Source organism: Podarcis cretensis, assembly GCF_951804945.1.
Source record: "Podarcis cretensis genome assembly, chromosome: 2".
Classification (NCBI taxonomy): Eukaryota; Metazoa; Chordata; class Lepidosauria; order Squamata; family Lacertidae; genus Podarcis; species Podarcis cretensis.
In genome coordinates this window covers 126642701-126666527 of record NC_137171.1, presented here as the reverse complement: position 1 = coordinate 126666527, position 23827 = coordinate 126642701, and the positions used below count along the sequence as shown (strand labels likewise).

Here is a 23827-nt window from a genome sequence, read left to right as displayed (position 1 = left end):
AGGAGAGGCAGAGCTGGTTATCTACATACTGATGAACACCCAGCCCCAATCCCCCCCCCCCAATGATTTATCCCAGCCGCTTCATATAGATCAGGGGTGGCCAACTCCCGAGACACTGTGATCTACTTTCAGAATTAAAATCTGGCAATGATCTACCCCCCTTATTTGGGTTCAGGTCAAAGTTGTTGAGGAGAAAAGCCTCGTTTTTATACAAATACTTTCTTGGGAGGGAAGTTCGGTTTTGGGGGATCAGGGTTAAAGGCAAGGGTCAAAGGGAAAAAGTCACTCACAATTATATCACTTGGATGAAAACAGCCACAAAGAGAAAGCTCCTTCTTCCCTTCCACTGATCAGACAACAATGGAGGGGGGGTGAGGGGGGGCAGGAGTCAGTTTCAAGGACGCTGAGGAAAAGGAGCCAGAGATCGACCCACAATCTACCAAAACCTCGTTGGGATCTACCAGTAGATCGCAATTGACCCGTTGGACATCCCTGAGATAGATGTTCTCCTTGAGGGAACCAGCAAAAACCCTTGGCGGAGGACCTCAGCCTTGCGGGTGGAGACACTTCTTCCGGTCCACAGGGCCAAGGGTTTGTGTTTAAAGATCAGCACCAACACTTTGAATTGTCCTCAGAAACATTTTGGAGATGTAATGAGACTGAGGGATCGTTCTGTCATATGTGGGGGATCTGTAAGAGGGTAAAAGCGTATTGGGAAATAATTCATAATGAAATGGAAAAAAAAATGTTTAAATGTACTTTTCAAAAAAACTACAACAGAGACGGACATTCCCAGGTGTTGGAAAAACCTATTGAAATATACTTGTATTCTGGGATCCAACCTGCCTATTGTTCTAGGATCCAAGGTCAGTACATAACAGCTATTTATGTATGCCACTGCTACTACTACTATGTTTTGTTAGCCCAAAAATGGAAAATGAGCTAAGTCGCGATTAAAGAAGAATAGCAACTTAAACTGATGGAATATGCGCAGCTTGTGGACCTAACAAATAGAATAAGAGAACAAGAAGAACATACAGTGGTACCTCGGGTTACATACGCTTCAGGTTACATACGCTTCAGGTTACAGACTCCGCTAACCCAGAAATAGTGCTTCAGGTTAAGAACTTTGCTTCAGGATAAGAACAGAAATCGGGCTCTGGCGGCGCGGTGGCAGCAGGAGGCCCCATTAGCTAAAGTGGTGCTTCAGGTTAAAAACAGTTTCAGGTTAAGAACGGACCTCCAGAACGAATTAAGTACTTAACCCGAGGTACCACTGTACGTTTAAAGAAGTTTGGGAAATGTTTATTGAATATATGGAGGGAAATTGTGTTTATTTGAAAATGCGGGCAGCATTAAGATAACTTCTTTTTTAAAAAATATTTTTTGTTTATTGAAAGAATTTTAGCATTGTCAAACATTCAAATTACATATTATAATTTCAGTTACCACCCCTACCCCCGCAACTTCCCCCAACATTTTCCTGGATTATAACAGATTTATTTCTTCTGCTTATACTTTTATATACCTTATATACTAAAACTATAGTTGTATCATTTATCTGGTCTTAACATTTTTACTTTATATTTATATTTTCTATTTATGTTTGTCCATTGTAAGTGTATTACTCAAATCCTGCGAGTTCATTTCAATGCATTGTTTCTGTATGTACATTGTAAAAGGTTCCCAATCTTTTAAAAAGTCATTATCTTTATATTTGAGCCTCTCAGTTAACTTTGCCATTTCAGAGTATTCCATCAACTTTTCCTGCCATTGTTCTTTTGTTGGTATTTCATCGCTTTTCCATCTTTGTGCTAGTAGAATTCTGGCCGCTGTTGTCGCATAAATAATTTTTTCTTGTCTTTTGGTATATCTTTTGGTATCTTGATTGACATTGCCTCTGTTGGGACTACCCACCAAGGAGTTTTTTGCTCTAATAAATCTTTATATTTTCCCTGTACTTTTATCAATGCTTTCCTAATTATATGATTATGAAATCCTTTATGTATCTTCCATTTCTTGTACCGTAAACACGCAAGTCAACCAAATCTGTTATCATGTCCCAAATCTAATAGATCCGTGATTTCTAATTTAATCCAATCCCGGACCCAAGTAATGCAGCTTGCTCAGAATACAATTTTAAATCTGGAAGAGAGAGTCCTCCTCGATCCTTGACGTCTGTTAGTATTTTATTCTCGGTTTCTTCCCTTTCCAGATAAATTTGGATACTGTATTTTTCGCTCTATAGGACGCACTTTTTCCCCTTCAAAAATGAAGGAGAAATGTGTGTGCGTCCTATGGAGCGAAGACGCCATAGCCCTGCTACCCTCTCCCGGCTGGAGACGTGACGCGCAGCTATGGAAGGAACCTCTATAGAGCATAGCAGCCTGCTTCCCGGAGTGCCGGGTGCGCTGAAATCAGAGCGCCCGGTGTTTCGGGAACACACCCGCAGCCTAGGCAGCCCTGCGGGAGTTCCCCGCAAGGCTCCCCACGCTGCGGATAGCAACCTGCCGCCCGAAGCGAGCGGCGCCCTGAAACATCCGCATCGTGGGGAGCCCTGCAGGAGCCATAGCCCCGCGACCCTGTCCCGGCTGGAGAGGTGACACGCGGCTATGGCAGGATCCTCTTTAGCCACGCGCCACCTCTCCAGCTGGGAGAGCGTGTGAGGGCCTAAAGAAGCCATAGCCCCGCGACCCTCTCCCAGCTGGAGAGGTAGATAGATAGATAGATTCTTTATTGTCATTACACAAGTGCAACATTGCACAAGTGCAACGAAATTGGATGCCATCCCTTAAAAACAACAAAAGCAAAACAACAACAACAACCAAACAAACCACATTCCAGCCACACCCACACCCACACCCATCAAACTCCCAGGTCACACTATCGAGTTACAGCATTTAAAAAGGCCACAGCTCTTGGATAGAAACTATTTTTCAGTCTATTTGTCCTTGACTTGATGTTTCTATATCTCCTGCCAGAAGGCAGTAGTGCAAACAGACTGTATCCCGGGTGAGATGCATCCTGCAGGATGTTGTTTGCTTTCCTAAGACAACGGGAACCGTACAGTTCTTCCAAAGATGGGAGAGGATGACCAATAATCCTTTGGGCTGTGGTTATGACCTTCTGGAGCACCTTCCTCTTCCTAGCTGTACAACTGGAGAACCAGGCACAAATACAGTATGTGAGAATGCTCTCTATGGAGCCTCGGTAGAAGGACACCAGCAGTCTCTCACTCAGATTGTTCTTCTTTAAAAGTCTGAGGAAATAAATTCTCTGCTGGGCCTTCTTCACCAGAGCAGTGGTATTTGCGCTCCAAGTCATGCCCTGATCGATAGTCACTCCCAAAAACCTGAATTCCGCCACCCTCTCCACCCGTTCCCCTTTGATATACAAGGGCTGAATGTCCGCCTTTTTTTTCCTGTAATCCACCACCAATTCCTTGGTCTTAGCCGTATTAAGAGCCAGATTGTTCTCTCCACACCAAACACAAAGCCGCTCCACCTCGTCCCGATAGGCGGACTCATCCCCTCCTGAAATGAGCCCCACCACCGTAGTGTCATCAGCAAACTTGATGATTTTGTTGCTGGGATAGATGGCTGTACAATCATACGTATAGAGAGTATAGAGCAGGGGACTCAACACACAACCCTGTGGTGAGCCGGTGTTAAGGCTAAGGGCTGTGGACATATGTGACCCCACTCTAACCCTCTGAGAACGTTCTGACAAAAAATCCAAAACCCAGAGACAGGTGGAGTTGGAGAGTCCAATCGCCTCTAGCTTGGACACCAGTCTATGGGGGAGGATAGTGTTAAAAGCAGAGCTAAAATCCACAAACAGCAGCCTCACATAACTCCCCGGCTGCTCCAGATGGGACAGAGCAGCATGGAGAGTGATAGTGATAGCGTCTTCCGTGGATCTATTTGCCCTGTATGCAAACTGGTAGTTGTCAAAAGTTGATGGAAGACAGGAAATTATATGACGGCGCACCAGTTTCTCAAAACACTTCATGATGATTGGAGTCAGTGCAACTGGTCTGTAGTCGTTCAAACTACTGATTGTAGATTTTTTAGGCAGAGGAACAATAGTTGACGACTTCAGGCAGGGTGGGACAATAGACTGGTGTAAGGACTTGTTGAAGATCTTAGTAAAGACCTTCGCCAGCTGATCCGCACAGCCCTTCAACACCTTTCCCGTGATGCCATCAGGTCCAGCAGCCTTCCTCGGATTCACCATCCTCAATACCTGTCTCACCTCATGCTCCTCTACAGTGAATGAGGGGCCCCTATGGGCTGGTGGCTGTAATACCGGCGTCTCAGGTGGCTCCTTCTCGAAGCGAGCAAAGAAAAAGTTAAGCTCCTCCGCCAGCAAAGGGTCACCATCGACAGCACCAAGGTTAGGTTTGTAGTTGGTAATATGCTGAATCCCCTGCCACATCTGTCTTGTGTTGTTACTCCTTAAATTATCCTCAATCCTCTGCCTATAGACCAGTTTTGCCCGTCGAATACCCCTCTTCAAGTTTGCTCTTGCCACACTGTAAAGCTGCACCTCGCCCGACCTGAAAGCCCTATTCCTTTCCCGCAACAGGCACTGGACCTCTCTATTCATCCAGGGTTTCTGATTGGGATAAAACCGGATGGATTTATTTACTGTGACAGTGTCTGTGCAGTGATTGATATAGCACAGAACTGCCGCCGTGTGCTCCTCCAGGTCTGAACGATCGAAAATATCCCAATTGGTTCTCTCAAAACAGTCCTGCAGCTGGTGGATAGCGCCTTCAGGTGATGCACGACTATGGCAGCAGCCTCTCCGCTGCGCCTTTCCGCTGCTCCCTGACCTGCTCTTTGGGGCTGGTGGTGGGCTTCCAGGTGGTGGGGCAGGTCGAAAGGAACCTGAAGCCTGGAGAGCGAGAGGGGTCAGTGCACACCGACTTCCAAGGTAGCTGCCTGAACGCACCTTAAACGGCACCTTGTTTTAGAGTGGGAAAACAAGAGGGGGGAAATTCTCCCCCTCTCTGCACAGCGCCTCCTGCCGCTTCACTGAAGGGGTGCTGGGCAGAGAGGGGGAGAATTTTTTTTCCTGTTCTCCCCCCTCTAAAACAAGGTACGTCCTATTGTCCGATGCGTCCTATGGTGCAAAAAATAGGGTATATCTTTTTGGCACTTCTTAAAGGAAACTGCATCGCTTATTACCAGTATTGTTTGGAATTAAAGCAACATTTATCTTCACTGCTGTTATTCTTCCTAATAAGGAGAGATTCATTCTTCCCCATATTTCTTGTTGTTGTTTAGTCGTTTAGTCGTGTCCAACACTTCGTGACCCCCTGGACCAGAGCACGCCAAGCACTCCTGTCTTCCACTGCCTCCCGCAGTTCGGTCAAACTCATGCTGGTAGCTTTGAGAACACTAGATTCCTTTTTATCTCATTCCAACATTTTTCATAATTGTCTTTGTAAATATTGATATTTCTGCTTGTGAGACAAATTCCTAAATATTTAACTTTTTGTGGATTTCTATTTCTGTAACTTGAGAAATGATTTTTTGTCTACTTCTTCTAAATTTTTAACTAATAATCTGGTTTTACTTTTCTTTAGTTTGAATACTGCTACTTGCCCAAACTCCTGGATTTTTTCTATAACTTTTGGAAGAGACTCTTTAGGCTCTTCTACCATAATTACAAGATCGCCTGCATAGCCTTTCAATTTATATGATTCCTTTAATGCAGGGGGGGGAAAGGAGGGGACGGAGCTGAGTCCCATTTGGCCAGCCCTGATTTAATGGAAGGGGGGGCATGTCTTCTTCACCTTCTTCTTTGCTACTATATATCCATTTATTTCCAATTGTCAAAAGGGACAAAAATCTATAAAATTCATAGAAAATCAACGTGCCAAATTTGCTCAATTTCTCTAGGACTCCATGACACCTCCCCTGTCCTCCATAATCCCTCAAGCAAGGTGTCAAGGCCCTAATCCTGTCAAATCACTCTGCCAAGCCTTTCCTCCGGGCAATGCCAGGTGGCAGACTATGCGTACATGGACCATTGTCTTCTCATCACCGGTACTCAGGAAATGCTTATCTGCGCTTATCTCCAGCTTTGCATATTCCCCCCTCCCTCCTCCATATGTTAATCCGGTGTAACCCAACCTCTCTTTAATATATTCATGATGTAATCTGTGTCACCCAACCTCTCTTTAATGTATTCATGATGTAACTATGATGTATTTTGCACTGTATTATGGGACATGGAGGGAAGTTTCAAAAGCTCATGTCACCCCTTTCTCACTGTTCAATCTCGCCTTGAACCAGTTGCGCAATAAACTTGGACCCTTTTGGACCTCTGGCCATCTTCTGGGCGGTAATCGAACGCTCCAAGGGTTCAGCCGGGGAGCAAAGAGGGATCCAGCCGGCTTATTCATCGATCCCGGGATCATCCTAGAAGACGCGTGAGTATAAGGAAAAAGGAAAATCCAGTGCACTGGTGGGAAGAGGGGTGGAAATCTCCTGGCAACTGAATTCTCTGCCCTCCTCTCTATCGCTCCTTCTTACCTTTCTCTTGGTCCGGTTAGTGAGAGAGACCGTGGACGGCCACTCGACCCGAAAGGGGGGTTCTGAGCTCTATCTCTTTCTCTTGAAAACCCTCCAGCCAGCCGCACCAATTGGGAGCCCGAAAGTAAGACGGAGAGAGCCGACTTGAAAGACAGCCGACTCTCCGCAACGGGCATCTCAGTTGAAAGCAAGGGGTTGGAGCTCTCTTTCCGAACTTCCCTAGCGCCTGGCAAGGGGGCAGGAAGGGGTCTGGCTTTCTATCATTAATCCCAGCCTCACCGGCCGGTGCCATGTAACACGTGTATCGTACGTGAGCCCGCTTCCGATAGCAAGGGGGATCTTCGGTTCAAACTCTATCCAGGGATCACCTGATCTGGCACCGCACGACACGGGCGTTCAGTAGGGCCCCTTTTCCTGAGATTGTGACGATAGGTAGGAGGTTGCCAGGAGGGATAGCCCATGACGAATTGGGCGGGATCAGCAGAGTGGAAAGGAACCCCAAGTTATGGAACAGGAAATAAGGAAAGGAATAGAAAAGGAAACCGGATAGTTAGAGCTCACTAAAACCGCTAGGAAGTTGCCAAGCGACAAGAGATAGAAAACCCTCCCTAAATAAACCCCTGTACGAGTTACCTAAATCCTTACCGACCCCTCTCTTTTCCCTTCTCTCTACCCAGACAAGCGTGAATCATAATATGGGTACCCAGGCTTCCAAGGACGAGTGGGCTCACTCTGGGAGGAAGGTTTCCAGAAAGCCATCCCAGTCCCAGAGGGACCCTGACTCCCCTCTTGAATTTGTTATCACCTATTGGAAGTCAATTCCTGGCCATAAATTGTTGTCGAAACAAAAACTAGAGGACCTCTGTACAGAGACCTGGCCCGCTAGTACCGCCTCCGCCAAACCAGAACTACGTTGGCCAAGAGGAGGCTCGTTTAATGAAGACCGCCTGAAACACCTAAGAAAATACCTGTGCTGGTCCCGGGGGGAAGGTTACCGTTGGTGTAGTCAAAGTTCGGTCCTGGGTCAATAGCCTGGAAACAGTTCCGAAGGAGCGGGGCGAGGTCTGAAGCAGGAAGCCGGGCGGGGACAGGAACACTGGAGGAACAGGACTGGATGCTGGCCGAAACAGCTCTTCATCGATGTTGCTCCCGCAACCTGGGACCGGGCTGACTGGCCTTTATCTTCTCTGAGGCCAGGGGCGGTCCCGGCCCCCAGGAGACCCGCCTCTCCTGGCATTAAGGCGAGCACTCCTCCTGGGAGAAACCAGTTCCCTTCGCCTCTCTGCCCTGAGCCTCTGCAGTTCAGGAGAGGCTAAAGGGTTACTGGACCCAGGGGGAGACTCACCTGCAGGCACTGAGTCCTCAACCACCTCTGGAGCCAGAGTGGAATCACCTGATGCCTGCTCCTGAGGATCTGGCACAGGTGCAGGCGCTTCAGAATCAAGGCCCTGCCCCAGTTCAGCCGGCCCTGGAGGCGGGGACTCCTGTGCAGGCTGGGATTCCTCTGGTTCAGCCTCTGAATCGGAATCCCAGGCCATCACAATACCTGATGGAAGAAAAACACCGTCAGTTAGAGTATTTGACCGCCTTTGAGACGGTCAAAGGACTACTCCAAGCCTCGAAGGGAGCCCCATCTTATCAGCTGCCCATATTAAATCCCGGAAGGCAGCCTCTGCCCCCCCCCCCCACGAGGGACACCCCGCAGACGACTCTATGGAACAAGCCCTGATCCCCTTTTACTATAGAGAACCGACACCACCCGCCCCTAGCGACAACTTGGATAGCGGCGAGGAAGCAGGGGAAGAAGGAGCACGGGGGGGGGGGGGTGGCAGGAATCAGAGACTTACACGATTACAAGCCAGAACAAATAAGAACCCCACCCCAGAGCACTGTAGTCCTGCAGAAAACCCCATAGAAAAACCCAGAGAAACCCCGGGGACTTCTAGTCAAGCGAGTCCTACAGCGGTCCATATGTCCCTAAGGGCCTTGCCTATTCCACCTCTCCAACCCGATGGACCCCCCGGGATGGTCTACGCGCACCAACCCTTTTATACGGCTGACCTAGTAACCTGGTCAAATCAAATGCCTTCTCTGAGGGATGATCCGGATAAGTGCCATCGCCAAGTCAGCGCTATTTTTTCCACCCACAAGCCCACTTGGCCAGATGTCCACGTCCTTTTGAACGCCCTCTTTAACGAAGCCGAAAAGGTGGACATTCTGGCCAAAGCTGGAGAGGCCATAGAACTGCTGGACTATCAGAGAGGACGTCCCGAAGTGTTAGAGGCCCTCTCAGCTCAATGCTTACGTATAGAACCAACCTGGGACTACAACACCACCAACGGGATCTGGTGCTTAAATTTATTTAAGAAAGCAATTTTGGACGGCATAAAAGCTGCTGGACAGCGTACCGTCAATTGGACGAAGGTCCAAACAGTACTGCAAGGACCAAACGAGCACCCATCGGATTATTACACCAGGCTGGTATCAGCTATCAAAACATGGGGGGGGGGGGGGGATAGACCCGGAGAACTCCCAGCATGAAGTTATCGTGAAGGGCTTTTTAAAGGACCAAGCCAGCCCAGATATCAGAAAAGCCCTAAACCTCCAAATAGGATATGACGGGAAGAGTATTAGCAAAATCCTATCTATAGCCAAATCGGTTTACAATTCCCGAGATGAGAGGAAGCGAAAGGAGACCAAACCTGAAATTGAACAGATCTTAGCACTGAGCATGGAACCTAGCCCCAGCTGGGGCAGAGGCTTCGGCCGAGGAAGAGGGGTCCGGGGAGAAGGACCCCCCCAATGCCTACAGGCAGTGGGGACCCACCACCAGAGGATGTTTCCACTGTCAGGAAGAGGGACAAATAAAAAGGTTCTGTCAAGAATTTAAATATTTTTATGATAAAACCAACTATCCTCCTTTCCCATCATGTCCCAATATGACCCAGGGATATGGGAACCAGCCACCTACAGCCTATGCTCTGCAAGTGCCCCCGAATTCACTACCCCAAAGCCAACGACCCCAACCGGGTCCACGGACTCAAATGCCCACCATAATGCCCGCCATAAATCCACCTACTCCCTGGTGGCCCGCTGGAATGCGGAGTTAACCAGGGCTATCGACTGTCTGGCTCCGAAGCGCCCTCTCCGATTGCATGGAGCCCGGACAGCCCCGTGGTTTTCCCCGGAGCTGAGGGTGATGAAACAATCGCTGAGACGGCTAGAGCGTCGGTGGCAAAAAACTCACTCCGAATCTGACCGGACACAGGTTAGAGCTTAACGTCGAGCCTACCAAGTGGCGATAGCGACGGCGAAGAAGACTTTCTTCACCGCCTCTATTGCATCTGCAGAAAATAGTAGCAGGAGACTCTTTCAGGTGGTTCGCAATTTAACGGAACCACCTTTACCACCGGGGCCTTGTAAACACCCCAAGATCTCCTGCAACGATTTTGCAAAGTTTTTGCAGATAAAATCACTCATATTTGGAAGGAGCTAGACACCACCGTGGGAGCAGGGCTGGGGTGGGAGAGTGCTAGAGCTCTGTCTGGTCAAGTTGCATGGAATCAATTTCAATCTGTTACCCCTGAGGATGTGGACAGGCTGCTTGGACGCGTGAAACCAACCACCTGTCTCCTTGATCCTTGCCCATCCTGGCTAATAAAAGCAAGCTGGGAAGGGCTGGGCAATGGGCTCTGTGGGGTGGTGAATGCTTCCCTCTGTGAGGGAACATTCCCAGATCCGCTGAAAGAGGCGGTCATTAAACCGCTTCTTAAAAAAACATCTTTAGACCCGGCCAGTATGGCCAACTATCGCCCAGTCTCAAATCTTCCATTCTTGGGCAAGGTGATTGAGCGTGTGGTTGCTGAACAACTCCAGGCACGTCTGGAGGATGCGGACCATTTGGATCCCTTCCAATCGGGATTCAGGCCTCATCATGGGACTGAAACTGCCTTGATCGCACTGGTTGATGATCTCCGGCCAGCTAGGGACAAAGGTGAGAGTTGTTTCCTAGTTCTGCTAGATCACTCAGCGGCCTTTGATACAATCGACCATAACATCCTTCTGGACCGTCTAGAGGGGCTGGGAGCTGGGGGCACTGTCCTACAGTGGTTCCGCTCCTTCCTCCTGGGCCGTGTTCAGAAAGTGGTGGTGGGGGATGAGTGTTCAGACCCCTGGGCCCTCACTTGTGGGGTGCCTCAGGGTTCCGTCCTCTCCCCCATGCTTTTTAACAACTGTATGAAGCTGCTGGGAGAGATCATCAGGGGGTTTGGACTGGGTGTCCATCAATATGCAGATGATACCCAGCTCTACCTCTCTTTCAAATCAGAACCAGTGTGAAGGCGGTGAAGGTCCTGTGTGAATGTCTGGAGGTGGTTGGAGGATGGATGGCGGCTAATGGATTGAGGCTGAATCCTGACAAGACAGAAGTACTGTTTTTGGGGGACAGGGGGCGGGCTGGTGTGGAGGACTCCCTGGTCCTGAATAGGGTAACTGTGCCCCTGAAGGACCAGGTGCGCAGCCTGGGAGTCATTTTGGAGTCACAGCTGCCCATGGAGGCGCAGGTCAATTCTGTATCCAGGGCAGCTGTCTACCAACTCCACCTGGTACGCAGGCTGAGACCCTACCTGCCCGCAGACTGTCTCACCAGAGTGGTGCATGCTCTAGTTATCTCCCGCTTGGACTACTGCAATGCGCTCTACGTGGGGCTACCTTTGAAGGTGACTCGGAAACTACAACTAATCCAGAATGCGGCAACCAGACTGGTGACTGGGGGCGGCCGCCGAGACCATATAACACCGGTCTTGAAAGACCTACATTGGCTCCCAGTACGTTTCCGAGCACAATTCAAAGCGTTGGTGCTGACCTTTAAAGCCCTAAACGGCCTCGGCCCAGTATACCTGAAGGAGCGTCTCCACCCCCATCGTTCTGCCCAGAGGCTGTGGTCCAGCACTGAGGGCCTTCTGGCGGTTCCCTCATTGCAAGAAGCAAAGCTACAGGGAACCAGGCAGAGGGCCTTCTCGGTCGTGGCGCCTGCCCTGTGGAACACCCTCCCATCACATGTCAAAGCAATAAATAACTACCTGACATTCAGAAGACATCTTAAGGCAGCCCTGTTCAGGGAAGTTTTTAATCTGTGATATTTTAGTGTATTTTTGGTTTCTATGGAAGCCGCCCAGAGTGGCTGGGGAAACCCAGCCAGATGGGCGGGGCACAAATAAATTATTATTATTATTATTATTATTATTATTATTATTACTACTACTACTACTACTACTCACCCTTGGACTAACGCCACTGCTCCTCCCTTACACCCGCCAAATCAACCACCCCCTGACGACCAGGAGACATATTGACAACTAAAAGGGGATCCCAACCCAACCCAAGCCATTTGTCCTGTCCTGGCATTATCACCAGAAGACCCTGTTTGTACTATCGAGATCGACCCAGGAGCCACATACTCCACCTTAACCGACAGCCACCTGGAACCAGGGTCTGAGACCAGGAAGGTCATGGGACTGGATGGGATACCCCGCACTTGCCCACTCTCACAACCGGCTAAAGTCACTCTCGGACCCCTACTGGCGGAGCATACTTTCCTCCTAACTAGCAGTCCTGGAGGCGCAGGTCAATTCTGTATCCAGGGCAGCTGTCTACCAACTCCACCTGGTACGCAGGCTGAGACCCTACCTGCCCGCAGACTGTCTCACCAGAGTGGTGCATGCTCTAGTTATCTCCCGCTTGGACTACTGCAATGCGCTCTACGTGGGGCTACCTTTGAAGGTGACTCGGAAACTACAACTAATCCAGAATGCGGCAACCAGACTGGTGACTGGGGGCGGCCGCCGAGACCATATAACACCGGTCTTGAAAGACCTACATTGGCTCCCAGTACGTTTCCGAGCACAATTCAAAGCGTTGGTGCTGACCTTTAAAGCCCTAAACGGCCTCGGCCCAGTATACCTGAAGGAGCGTCTCCACCCCCATCGTTCTGCCCAGAGGCTGTGGTCCAGCACTGAGGGCCTTCTGGCGGTTCCCTCATTGCAAGAAGCAAAGCTACAGGGAACCAGGCAGAGGGCCTTCTCGGTCGTGGCGCCTGCCCTGTGGAACACCCTCCCATCACATGTCAAAGCAATAAATAACTACCTGACATTCAGAAGACATCTTAAGGCAGCCCTGTTCAGGGAAGTTTTTAATCTGTGATATTTTAGTGTATTTTTGGTTTCTATGGAAGCCGCCCAGAGTGGCTGGGGAAACCCAGCCAGATGGGCGGGGCACAAATAAATTATTATTATTATTATTATTATTATTATTATTACTACTACTACTACTACTACTCACCCTTGGACTAACGCCACTGCTCCTCCCTTACACCCGCCAAATCAACCACCCCCTGACGACCAGGAGACATATTGACAACTAAAAGGGGATCCCAACCCAACCCAAGCCATTTGTCCTGTCCTGGCATTATCACCAGAAGACCCTGTTTGTACTATCGAGATCGACCCAGGAGCCACATACTCCACCTTAACCGACAGCCACCTGGAACCAGGGTCTGAGACCAGGAAGGTCATGGGACTGGATGGGATACCCCGCACTTGCCCACTCTCACAACCGGCTAAAGTCACTCTCGGACCCCTACTGGCGGAGCATACTTTCCTCCTAACTAGCAGTCCTGTAAACCTCCTCGGCAGAGATCTGCTCTGTAAACTAAATGCCACAATACAATGTTCCGGGGATGGCATCTACTTGTATATGCCTGAAGACTCTGTCCCCGCATGCCAGGGCATGATACAGGAAGCGAAATCAGACCGCCAATTTCCCAAACTCCCTCCTGAACTAGAGAATGAACTACCCCCTTCATTATGGGGCACAGAATCAACCTCCGTAGGACTTCATCCCTCCATCTTTCCCAACATCACGTTCTTTTCCAGGGAGTCTTCTCTTCTCATGAGGTGACCAAAGTACTGGAGCCTCAGCTTCAGGATCTGTCCTTCCACTGAGCACTCAGGGCTGGTTTCCTCCAGAATGGAGAGGTTTGATCTTCTTGCAGTCCATTCAAAAGCATCTATTCTTCGGTGATCAGCCTTCTTGATGGTCCAGCTCTCACTTCCATACATCACTACCGGGAAAACCATAGCTTTAACTATACGGACTTTGTCGACAAGGTGATGTCGCTGCTTTTTAAGATGCTGTCCAGGTTTGTCATTGCTTTTCTCCCAAGAAGCAGGCGTCTTTTAATTTCGTGACTGCTGTCACCATCTGCAGTGATCATGGAGCCCAAGAAAGTAAAATCTCCCACTGCCTCCATTTCTTCCCCTTCTATTTGCCAGGAGGTGATGGACCCTCACTAACTCAGGCTGCAGGTTGCTCAGGTCAACTGCATCCAGGCCCAGACCGGGGGGGGGGGGGGTTAACCAAAACTCCTCCAGTCCCCCAGCAGGAGATGCTTCCGGAGCCCCCCCTCTGGGAAACTGGTTCCACAAGTATTGACAGCTCCTCCCCCCCTCTTGGGTTGGAAGGTCCGTCATTCCTGCACTCATTTTCCCGGGGGAATCCAGTGGGGGGTCTTTTAATGGGGGGGGGAGGAGGGGGGCTGGTGTTTGAAGCGGGGCTTGGCTGCTAGGGGGCTGAGCTCAGCAATGCAGCAGCTGCTCTGCATGCAGAAGGACCCCGGCTGAGTGCTTGGCCTGCAGAAGGAGGCCCAGAAGGAGACCCCAGTGAGACTCCCCGTGAGGAGGAGAGGCAGTTGGGGGGAGGGGGCCGGGTCCCCATGGAGCCCCCAGAGCAGGAGGCCAGAGGCAGCGCCGTCCCGTCTCCTTCCCCTCCGGACACAGGGAGGGGCTGCTCTAATTTCGTAGCTCTAGGGATGCGCGCGTCTCAAAAGGAGCCGGAAGTGTCGCCGCGAAATGCGCCGGAAGTTCCCAGACCGGAAGAGGAGGAGGGGCGTCGCTGAAGAGCCCCCCCCCCGTCGCCGCCGCCCCCCTTTCTATTGCAGACAAGGAAAGCGGACTAATCCGGAGCCAGGGAGGCGGAGGACCAAGAGGTAAAGAGGGAGAGGAGGGGGGAAATAGGGGGGGAGGGGGGATAAGGGGGGAAGGGGAGGAGAAAGAGACCCAGGGGGGAAGGGGGGAGCCAACACCTGCAGGGATCTACACCTGGCAAGATCTCCTGGGCAGCAGCAGCACCGCCAGACTCCCCTTTCTCTTTCCTGGGGGGCCGAGAGATGCTCAGCTGCCCTGCCCCCCCCCAGGACGCCCCAAGCAGGGCTGGGGGTGGGGCTGAGGCCCCCCATTCTCCCTGGGGTCGTGGGGCGCCTGGCTGGGGAAAGGGAGAGAGGGAGTCCAGGGAAGGGTTAATGGAAGGGGGAGGAGCCTCGACAGAGACCCCTCCCCTTCCAGCACCCCTGACCCCCCTTCTCCCCCCCCTTCCCTCTTGACACTACCAGGTTATCTCTATTCACTAGGACTCATCTCCATACTTTGGATTGTCCTGAATACCACCATTTGGTAGCCTAGCCCAAACCCAAAAGTCCCACTGAGATGATGATTGATAATATTGTCATTTATCCATTTTAGACCTCTAAGTAGTAGCAATTGCAAGGACATTGTGCTGCTCTCCTCTGTACAGTTCCACCCCTATTTCAGACCTTGTGGCTGATTTAAATGTTTAGCTGCTGATAACATGGCAACGTTTAGCAGGTGATATTGTGAGGTTTAGCTGGTGAGAACATTACAGCGTTCAGCTGGTAAGTTATCGCAATGTTGAAAACACATTGTGATTCGTAATATATTGCCAGCTCAGTATTAGGAAACAGTTATCACGATGTAAACTTCAAGCCAGTCTTGGGCATTCTACCAATATATCGCCCAGCTCTAATCATGACCTATATTTCTGACCCAGTGTATCATTGCTGATTTTACCAGTTTGTCCCCAGGAATCCCTGGGGTCGTGGGGCGCCTGGCTGGGTCCCTTTTGGGAAACTGAGAGAGGGAGTCCATGGAAGGGTTAAAGGAAGGGAGAGGAGCCTCGACAGAGACCCCTCCCCTTCCAGCACCCCTGACCCCCACCCCCATCACCCAGCCTCTCTGCTGAGGGTGTTGGCTGTCCCAGATCATCTGTATTCACTAGGACTCATCTCCATACTTTGGATTGTCCTGAATACCACCAATTATAGCCTAGTGCAAACCCAAAAGTCCTGCTAGGATGAAACTTGGCTTGCCTGCTGATGAAACTGAGTGTGTGATGATTGATAATATTTTCATTTATCCGTTTCAGACCCCTAAGTAGTAGCAGCTGCCAGGACATTGTCCTGTTCGCCTCTGTATAGTTCCATCCTTATTTCAGACATTGTGGTAGATTGCAATCAGGGTGGATTTGATATAAGTCAAATTGATTTCAATCACAATTTACAGTAAATCACTAGTCAGTATGATTCTATTTAAATCAAAAATTTCTGATTTGGTTACACTATTAGAAGTACATAGACAGATAATTATGAAATCATTCTGAGGTTTAATAAGTTTACTGTCTATATTTGGACAACATTTCCTTAATAACAACTTAAACAATTTATTTAACTAAAACAATAATATTATAGCATGTTGGTAAAAATATTTTTTTAAATAAAAAACAACAACCAAGCAGGCTGAGTTTTAGCGCACATGAAAAACTCAGAACTTATGCATTTCACCACCTCCACTACCAGCCACCCCTTTGGATTGGCTTCTGCATCCAGGTGCCTATTCTGTACGGTTAAGTGTTAGTGCGGTTGTTGGAACCCAGTGGGATTGGGAAGAAGTTGCCAGCCCTGAAGAGCCTTCAGCACTTGCCTCAAGTCTGACTTGCACAATTATTACACAAAGACCCCAAGATGTGTGGAGTATTCTGCTCACAAGGTTGCACTTTCATTTTTACTGCTTCACACTTAGCTACTTGTGCAGATCTCTTCCACTGAAAACCATCTGTTCATTGAACAGTTTGTTCTGGGGATAAGCTTTCGTGTGCATGCACACTTCTTCAGATTGGACAGTCTTCTACCTGAAATTTGAGAAACACTTTCTCTTTCCTCTCAATAATATCTCTTTCAAACTGTGAACTTTCAGTCCAAAAACCTCTCCCTTTATCTTGTCCAAACAGGATGATTTGATGGTATTGAAACCAATCTGCCACCACACCTCCCACCTCATCCTGTTTATTCAGTTTTATTTTTTCTTCTGAAAAGTCCAAAAGATCTCTGTAAGTTGCCCATTGCTTCTTCCGTATTGCATTTTTTTTAAAGTTGATGCTTTTGTGGGTTGGAGCCAAAGAGGTGTTTTTCTTTCCAGCAGATTATTATATTTATCCCATACTGTAAAAAGGATTTTCTGAATAACCTGATTCATAGAGCTCCTGTGTGTTTTAGTTTTATCCTGCTATAAATAAGCGTGCCAACCAAACATATTCTTACGACCTTTGTTCTAAGAAAAAGCCTGCTCCTTTCCCCTTATGGGGTATCCAAGAGCCCATATAGTCCTTAAGTGGGTTCCATATTGGTAGGAGAAAATAACAGAGGCCAACCAGAGTATATGGGAAGCAAAGCGGCTAGTAAGCCTGATCTTTATTACCCTGTTGCAACAGTGTCCCCCCCTCACCACAACCAGGAGGGAGGTGTGCAAGGCCTTATATAGTCTTTTGAAATTGCCCACCCAAGACCACCATCCCCAAATATCATACAGAAGGAGACTGTCTACATCACAGGAGGCGGTCTACAGCAGAAAACCTGTCCCCATGGATACCTGTTAATGGTCACTAACTGCATTATCTGGGCAGCCTGGCCATTCTTTTGTGATGGTAAATACTTTAGTTCCTGAATCCAGATCACAGGCCCACCCTGTTCATCCCTCCTTAAGACAGTATTTGTAAGCACAAAGACAATGGGAAGGCTTCCATTTGCCTCCTTTACTGCAGAGGAATGTTTGAGTACGTTTCTGAGCACAATTCAAAGTGTTGGTGCTGACCTTTCAAGCCCTACACGGCCTCAGTCCTGTATACCTGAATAACTTGTGTGTTATAATGGAGATATGTTATAAGATAGTCTCAGTGTATTTTAGAAAGGGAGTTATGTGAAGGGTTTTTTGTTTTTGATCCGTGTTTCTGTGTAAATGCTGTGTGTCAGACTGAGAATGTTGTCAGGAAGGTATAGGAAAAGGTGCACCTGCTTCTGAGCATCAGAAATGAGCATGGAAAGAGTTAATATCATTAACCTACTGGAATCGGCCCCCACCCTTTGTAACAAGCAGCTGTAGTTGGGATTTAATATCAGCTCATGAAAAGTTGGGCACATGACCCGGAAAGCTGCCTGGCTCCATCCGTCTGAAGGCGGAGATATGCTCCATACGCCATAGCCAAATTCGGCTGGACTTGCCATGGGAACGCAGAAGGGGCAAGCAAGGAAGGGGGAGAAGGCCAAAGAAACCTGCTCTACCACAAGTGCCCCCCCTGCCAATTCTGTAACATTAGCAAAGCGCAAGTTCAAACACCACCCCTATTTAATTTTTTTTTAATGATATTTATTAAAGTTTAAACAATTACAAAAAGCAAAAATGAACATACCACATTAAACAAAAACCAAACAATACACCACAATATAAAAAAAGAAAAAAAGACAGAAAAATGTTGTTGTTTAGTCGTTTAGTCGTGTCCGACTCTTCGTGACCCCATGGACCAGAGCACGCCAGGCCCTCCTGTCTTCCACTGCCTCCCGCAGTTTGGTCAGACTCATGTTTGTAGCTTCGAAGACACTATCCAACCATCTCGTCCTCTGTCGTCCCCTTCTCCTTGTGCCCTCCATCTTTCCCAACATCAGGGTCTTTTCCAGGGAGTCTTCTCTTCTCATGAGGTGGCCAAAGTATTGGAGCCTCAGCTTCACGATCTGCCCTTCCAGTGAGCACTCAGGGCTGATTTCCTTCAGAATGGAGAGGTTTGATCTTCTTGCAGTCCATGGGACTCTCAAGAGTCTCCTCCAGCACCATAATTCAAAGGAATCAATTCTTCAGCGATCTGCCTTCTTTATGGTCCAGCTCTCACTTCCATACATCACTACTGGGAAAACCATAGCTTTTACTATACGGACCTTTGTTGGCAAGGTGATGTCTCTACTTTTTAAGATGCTGTCTAGGTTTGTCATTGCCTTCCTCCCAAGAAGCAGGCGTCTTTTAATTTCGTGGCTGCTGTCACCATCTGCAGTGATCATGGAGCCCAAGAAAGTAAAATCTCTCACTGCCTCCATTTCTTCCCCTTCTATTTGCCAGGAGGTGATGGGACCTGTGGCCATGATCTTCGTTTTTTTGATGTTGAGCTTCAGACCATATTTTGCGCTCTCCTCTTTCACCCTCAATAAAAGCTTCTTTAATTCCTCCTCACTTTTTGCCATCAAGGTTGTGTCATCTGCATATCTGAGGTTGTTGATATTTCTTCCGGCAATCTTAATTCCGGCTTCGGATTCATGCAGCCCAGCCTTTCGCATGATGAATTCTGCATATAAGTTAAATAAGCAGGGAGACAATATACAGCCTTGTCGTACTCCTTTCCCAATTTTGAACCAGTCAGTTGTTCCATATCCAGTTCTAACTGTAGCTTCTTGTCCCACATAGAGATTTCTCAGGAGACAGATGAGGTGATCAGGCACTCCCATTTCTTTAAGAGCTTGCCATAGTTTGCTGTGGTCGACACAGTCAAAGGCTTTTGCATAGTCAATGAAGCAGAAGTAGATGTCTTTCTGGAACTCTCTAGCTTTCTCCATAATCCAGCGCATGTTTGCAATTTGGTCTCTGGTTCCTCTGCCTCTTCTAAATCCAGCTTGCACTTCTGGGAGTTCTCGGTCCACATACTGCTTGAGCCTTCCTTGTAGAATTTTAAGCATAACCTTGCTAGCGTGTGAAATGAGTGAAATTGTGCGGTAGTTGGAGCATTCTTTGGCACTGCCCTTCTTTGGGATTGGGATGTAGACTGATCTTCTCCAATCCTCTGGCCACTGCTGAGTTTTCCAAACTTGCTGGCATATTGAGTGTAGCACCTTAACAGCATCATCTTTTAAAATTTTAAATAGTTCAGCTGGAATACCATCACTTCCACTGGCCTTGTTATTTGCAGTGCTTTCTAAGGCCCATTTAACTTTACTCTCCAGGATGTCTGGCTCAAGGTCAGCAACCCCACTACCTGGGGTGTACGAGACATCCATATCTTTCTGGTATAATTCCTCTGTGTATTCTTGCCACCTCTTCTTCTTTCATATCTCCAATTTTCTTGAACAGATCTCTGGTTCTTCCCATTCTGTTGTTTTCCTCTATTTCTTTGCATTGCTCATTTAAGAAGGCCTTCTTATCTCTCCTTGCTATTTTTTGGAAATCTGCATTCAATTTCCTGTATCTTTCTCTATCTCCCTCGCATTTTGCTTGCTTTCTCTCCCCCGCTATTTGTAAGGCCTCATTGGACAGCCACTTTGCTTTCTTGCATTTCCTTTTCATTGGGATGGTTTTCGTTGCTGCCTCCTGTATAATGTTGCGAGCCTCCATCCATAGTTCTTCAGGCACTCTGTCCAGCAGATCTAAATCCTTAAACCTGTTCCTCACTTCCACTGTGTATTCATAAGGGATTTGATTTAGATTGTATCTTACCGGCCCAGTGGTTTTTCCTACTTTCTTCAGTTTAAGCTTGAATTTTGCTATAAGAAGCTGATGATCTGAGCCACAGTCAGCTCCAGGTCTTGTTTTTGCTGACTGTATCGAGCTTCTCCATCTTTGGCTGCAGAGAATATAATCAATCTGATTTCGATGCTGCCCATCTGGTGATGTCCACGTGTAGAGTCGTCTCTTGTGTTGTTGGAAAAGTGTGTTTGTGATGACCAGCTTGTTCTCTTGACAGAACTCTATTAGCCTTTGCCCTGCTTCATTTTGCTCTCCAAGGCCAAACTTGCCAGTTGTTCCTTTTATCTCTTGGTTCCCTACTTTAGCATTCCAATCTCCTATAATGAGAAGAACATCCTTCTTTGGTGTCACTTCTATAAGGTGTTGTAAGTCTTCATAGAATTGGTCAATTTCAGTTTCTTCCGCACCAGTAGTTGGTGCATAAACTTGGATTACTGTTATGTTAAAAGGTCTGCCTTGGATTCGTATCGAGATCATTCTATCATTTTTGAGATTGCAACCCAGTACTGCTTTCGCAACTCTTTTGTTGACTATGAGGGCCACTCCATTTCTTTTGCGGGTTTCTTGCCCACAGTAGTAGATATGATGGTCATCCGAACTAAATTCGCCCATTCCCGTCCATTTTAGCTCACTGATGCCCAGGATGTCAATATTTATTCTTGCCATCTCATTTTTGACCACATCCAACTTACCCAGGTTCATGGTTCTTACATTCCAGGTTCCTATGCAATATTTTTCTTTACAGCATTGGACTTTCCTTTCGCTTCCAGGCATATCCGCAACTGAACGTCCTTTCGGCTTTAGCCCAGCCGCTTCATCAGCTCTGGATCTACTTGTATTTGTCCTCCGCTCTTCCCCAGTAGCATGTTGGATGCCTTCCGACCTGAGGGGCTCATCTTCCAGCGTCATAACTTTTATATGCCTGTTGTCTTTGTCCATGGAGTTTTCTTGGCAGGGATACTGGAGTGGCTTGCCGGTTCCTCCTCCAGGTGGATCACGTTTGGTCAAAACTCTCCACTTTGACCTGTTCATCTTGGGTGCCCTGCTCGGCATAGTTCATAGCTTCTCTGAGTTCTTCAAGCCCCTTCGCCACGGCAAGGCAGTGATCCATGAAGGGGGACAGAAAAATAAAACCCTTTAAATAAAAAAAGAAATTAAAAAAAAAAGCATCGTATTTCCTTTATGTTCTTTCATTAGCTTGTTTCCTTGACCTCCTCACACCTCCCTTTTTTTGTATTCTAGATCAATTATCCATTTCAGCAAATTCTTTCCTTCTTTTTTAATATTTTATCCTGTAATTTATCCTAGTATAATATAGTCTTACTTTTCCTCCTGTCACCGATTAACAATCAGTTATTCCCAACTCCTTTATATCAATCCTGCTAAAATCACATAAGATCATTCCAACATCCTTCTAACCGTTATTAGTTTTACCATGTTTCTGCTAAGAATTTGCGTTACTTTATTTAACCTTATCATACCGTAAAAAACCTTGAGGCTTAAAACTTAATGCTTATTTATACATGATTCCATATAACATTTCTACTAAAGCCAGACAGTTTCATTCCAACATTTTCCCTAATATTCATTAATTTTCCACTGATTCCCCAAATTAAAATTTTTCTTTATAGATTTTCCAATTTTCCTCCAACGTCCCTTTTTCCTGGTCTCGGGTCATGTCAGTCCTTACTGTCCAATCCATCTTAGTCCATCAACCTGGTAGTCTTATGTCCGAGGCTCTTAAATCGCTTCCATGCCCCTTCTGCAGATCTTCTTCTTGTTGTTTATACTCATTGAGGAGTAGATCCCTGGGGAATTTCAACCCATAATTATGTCCATCTCCCCTCATCAAACCTTCTCCTTCCTCACAGTCCCACTCCCCACAGTCATCAATATAATCCAAAGAATATTTAGCAACATATTTCAAAGTCCCTCCAAGTTTAAGAGCCTCCTCAGCTCCAAACTCCTGCCCCATTCCAAATTCAACAAACAACCTGGCTGTTTCCTCTGCCGTTACTGCATGCAAGCAAGCTATGAAATGGCACATTTTGGTTAGCAGATCCACTACTACCATGACTGCTGTCTTCCCTCTAGACTTGGGCAAATCTGTCATAAAATCGATGGATACCACCTCCCAGGGTCTTCCCGGCGTGGGTAAGGGTTCCAGCAACCTTGCGGGGGCAGCCCTCTCCCCTTTAGCCCTTTGGCAGCGGTCACACCCCTGTACATACTCTCGTACATCTTCCCTTACCCTTGGCCACCAGAACTGCCTGGTAACCAGCAACATGGTTTTGTGCTGACCAAAGTGCCCCGCCGTTGGGTTGTCGTGGAGCTGTTTGAGCACCCTTCCCCTCAAGGTCTCCCCTGGTACGTACATCACCCCCTTGTAGTACAGTAGCCCTTCCCTTTCCTCAAAGCCTCCCTGGTTTTCCCTCGCTTCCCGGAGTTCCCTGATTCTTGTTTGAGCGAATTCGTCGTTGCGAATCAGCTCGGCTAGTTCTCGTTTCCCAACCAACGCTCCCCCACACACCCATCGTTCCTCTGGGAATATGTGTCTGACTTCCGGCGGTCCCTCTCCTTCCATGTACTCCGGCTTCCGGGATAGAGCGTCTGCTCTTATGTTCTCCTCTCCCGGCACGTACCGGCTCTCGAAGAAGAACTTGGAGAACTCCTGTGCCCATCGAATCTGTCTCTGGTTGAGTACTCGAGCCGTTCTCCAGTATTCCAAGTTCTTGTGATCCGTGCACACCTGGATCTTGTGCTGGGCCCCTATTAGCAGATGTCTCCATCGCTGAAAGGCTGCATAAATCGCAAGCAGTTCACGATCATACACCGTGTAGTTTTGTTCCGACTTGCTTAGTTTCCACGAGAAAAAGGCGCACGGTCTCCAGCTTTGCTGGACCCCCCCTGGCTGCAACAACACCGCTCCGATGGCCCGGTCTGATGCGTCGGTCTCCAGCCTCATTGGCTTCTGCAGATCCACGTGCAGGAATTGCTCCTCCGAAGCGAACGCCTTCTTCAGTCTTTCGAAGGATTGTTGGGCACTTTCTGTCTAGGCAAACTTCTTTTTGCTACTGAGACAATCCGTGATGGGTGCGGTCAAGTGGGCGAAGTTCTTGATGAACTTCTGGTAGAAGTTGCTGAACCTGAGGAACCTCTGCACATCCTTCCGTGTTTTGGGGGTCTTCCATTCCAGCACCGCCTGCACCTTGCTGGGGTCCATAGCTAGGCCCCTGTCCAACAACTTGTACCCCAGAAATTCAACTTCTCTGGCGTGAAATTGGCACTTCTCCAGCTTGACCCAGAACTGGTGCTTCTGCAGTCTCTTTAGCACTTCCCTGATGTCCTTGACATGCTGTTTCTCATTATCCGAATAGATTAGGACGTCGTCCAGAAAGGCTACGCAGTTCTTGTACAGCAGGGAACCCAACACATGGTGCATGAAGGCTTGAAAACAGGCTGAGCCTGACTGTAATCTAAATGGCATAACTAAGTACTCAAAGGCCCCCAGGGGGGTGAACATGGTGGTTTTCCATTCGTCCCCCTCCCTCATCCTAATCAAATTGTACGCTCCTCTGAGGTCCAGCTTGGTGAAGA

At 48.1% G+C, this 23827-nt stretch overlaps 1 protein-coding gene across 1 annotated transcript in view; it reads left to right on the top strand.

Annotated features, from left to right (window-relative positions):
• Positions 1-14349: 14349 nt before the first annotated feature.
• Positions 14350-23827, top strand: part of LOC307207685 (uncharacterized protein) — a 102417-nt gene continuing 92939 nt past the window's right edge. Inside the window, exon 1 of the mRNA XM_079961788.1 lies at positions 14350-14589. The gene's annotated coding sequence lies outside the window, so the exon portion shown is untranslated. The remainder of the gene's footprint in view (positions 14590-23827) is intronic.